This window comes from Dendroctonus ponderosae, unplaced genomic scaffold, assembly GCF_020466585.1.
Source record: "Dendroctonus ponderosae isolate FM_Combo_2020 unplaced genomic scaffold, Dpon_F_20191213v2 Dpon_F_20191213_1, whole genome shotgun sequence".
Lineage (NCBI taxonomy): Eukaryota > Metazoa > Arthropoda > Insecta > Coleoptera > Curculionidae > Dendroctonus > Dendroctonus ponderosae.
Genome location: NW_026017110.1, coordinates 33,653,868 through 33,656,788, shown reverse-complemented (window position 1 = coordinate 33,656,788; position 2,921 = coordinate 33,653,868). Strand labels below are relative to the sequence as shown.

At 33.6% G+C, this 2,921-nt stretch overlaps 1 protein-coding gene across 1 annotated transcript in view; it reads left to right on the top strand.

The window, feature by feature from the left end:
- The window catches only part of LOC109545939 (protein O-mannosyl-transferase TMTC2), a 365,218-nt gene that overhangs the window by 89,145 nt on the left and 273,152 nt on the right, over positions 1-2,921 (top strand). The gene's annotated exons all lie outside the window — the stretch shown is intronic.

Below are 2,921 nucleotides of genomic sequence, written 5' to 3'. Positions count from 1 at the left end.
GAAAAGGAACGGTGGAAGGCCGGATTCCAGACGACATATTTTTAGTAATTTCATAAATACAACATTGACTCCTCAAAAATGATTTAAGTTCATTTCAAAATAGATTTTAAAATAACGTCTGATGTTTTTAAGTGTACTTGACTAACACACATACAACAACTGCTGCATGCCATTTTAATAATACCTGAGTCTCCGCCGATATGTATTTCCTCGGCCTGATATCATCTTGTAAGAATTCGATAGTACGGAAATTAAATATACATGAATGCCTGTTGAGAAATACTCCATTTCTGGTATTGGATTCTAGAATCCATGTTCTTCAGGAAAGGGGACTTTGTAAGCAAAAATATAAGGTTATTGGATATTGTAGACTGATAAGTTACTTCTAAAGAATCAGGTTGGCCGTTTACCATTGAATTATCGTAATCGTAAGTGTCTGCGAAACTGGTGTGACTCTCGACACCAGCGTTCGTCTATTTACATGTTTATCAGCAAAAATGGTGTTGGTCGAACACAATACTCTTGGAATGCCTAAGTAGCGACACGTTGTCTGCATAATAGGCTGAAAATGGATCTCCGTTTTTATATACAATTAAACTGAACCTGATCGTCATCTACGAAGAAATTAGATTATATTCTCCATTTGAATTCCACAATTTGAGTGACCTTATTAGAAATTGTGAGAAAAATGAAGACTAACGAATTTTATTTCATTTCTTGTTAGTTTGGCACTCTTATAAAATGTAAATAAGTATAAGTAATCAAATTTTTGAAACGTGGTTCCTGAGGAATATAGTTTGATTTTCTTCAAGCATTTTGTAACGTATTCAAGTCAACAATAACGCAAATAATTATCAAGAATTATGGACAATTTGCGAGCCCCATCAATTTGTACGTGTCCGCGGTTATTTTACAAAATTTAATAGTCGTTTATTTTTTTTCCGAAACCAGATGACCTGCGACCCTATTATCACCTCACTCAGTTAGCTTTCCTTGTTAAACTTGAAAATAAATTGGCCTCGAGAGTTTCATATTTAAATATAGCGTTACTTTATATTTTATTTAAGTATGAGACGTTACCATACTTAAGTCTACTATACGACTCTGCTTTAATATTTATTGATAAATTAATTACACTACATACTTGACGCCAAATTTCACAACATCGTCTTGCAAACATTTCATAATGTTTGCACGACGTTCTATTAATAGTTTACGATGTTTGTAGTAATAGAGGGCAGTAATATTAGCCAGCCATCTTAATAAAAATAGAGATTTTATATTGGTTGAAGATGAAATCATTTACTAGTTTCCAATTCGTTTCGATATGGCGGAGCAAGCAATATTTTTAAGAGAAGATAATAGATTTACCATTTTGAAAAACGCACTCGCTAAACTTCACAGGTTGATAATACGACTGTATTGGAAATAATCTATAGCTCTGCCCATTATTCTCTAGAAAAGACAGGGAGTTCAATTAAATTCGCTGTCATTTTGTTACAGCAGAAAATGTCATTTACACATGTAGAACTCACATTTTATACTCTTTAACGTTCCTAGTATGATCAGAAATGTTGAACAGTTCTTCAAACTTGTGTGCTGAAACGTTTTATCATTTAAAACGTGATAAGAGGAGAAGGTTTATAAAATGTAATCCCTTAAAGCGGTGTTATTGTTAAACAAATTTTCCGATTTTGCCCCATTTGAATTTCTGAAAGCGAATGTCATCATCATCATCATCATCATCATCATTGAAAGCAAATGTCGGTCTTTTTAATTATTATCGTTTCGCTCGAAAAACGACAGCTCTTCGCAAAATGACAGCTCTTGCTTGCTGCAGGTTGCATTTTGCAGAAGCAACAGTTTTTATGGCTTTGTCTCAAAAATGTGAAAGCCAGTTCCAGAGCTTTAGAGTTATTATTATTAGAACAAAATTTTACTTAAATAAAAGTTATACATTTTTTAATCAAATCATCAAAATCATATCAAAATTGGCGTTATTCGTTTTAAGAGATGCTATAGGAGCTCACTTATAGAGTACGAGAAAAATATTGAATTTTTGTTCGATAATTTCTAGAAGATATTAACAGTTTATGAACGAATTTCAACTTGGTTATTAAGCATTATTTTCGAAAGGTCCCATGTTCGTTGAGCAGCCTACGTAAGCATTAAAAAGGCAAATTACAATCTCTGCTTCAAATTCCGAAAAATGTTTACTTAAAAAAGTACTCTTCTCCTATTTTTTGATGAAAAGCCAAATCGGCAATAATGTTTCTTGTTTTTAACATGAAGTTACATATAGTTACATTTCCAATAATAATAAGCATTTGTCAAACTTTGAAGCTTTTTTACAAAATGTACAGCAACAGCGAATTTGCGATGAGAGTTGGGGAAAGCATTGCACAACAACTCAACTTTCTCAAACACCGGATACTTATTGTCTCAATAATTCCCCCGTAGAAGCGCTACATTATCTGAACTGTGTAGACCACAGTACCTATCTGATTCCGGTACCGAACACCGTTATAAATTGAGCAAGAGTTAATCAAACGAATACGAGAAGCTGCTCAAAGTGTGTGACAGACTTGTGTCAAGCGTACACGAAGAGTGACGGCACAAACATATTTGGAGTTAAACGGGCAGAACTTCGAACACTCCTTGTAATTTAACAACTTAATTATATCTTATTTGGCCAATAATATTGATCAATGGTACATAACCTTTAACAGGTCGTTTTGGATGTCGGCAGCGACGTAGGTATATCACTCAATTCCCCAAAAAGGTGACACCGTTACCCTAAACTCAAAGTAGATACGTTATTATCTCTTTTATTTTGATTGCTTTGTGTTTATCGATGGTAAACGGAGTTTCTACTAATCACGAAGGACAAGGTATTTACGTAATGTTAATTAGGCAGATTA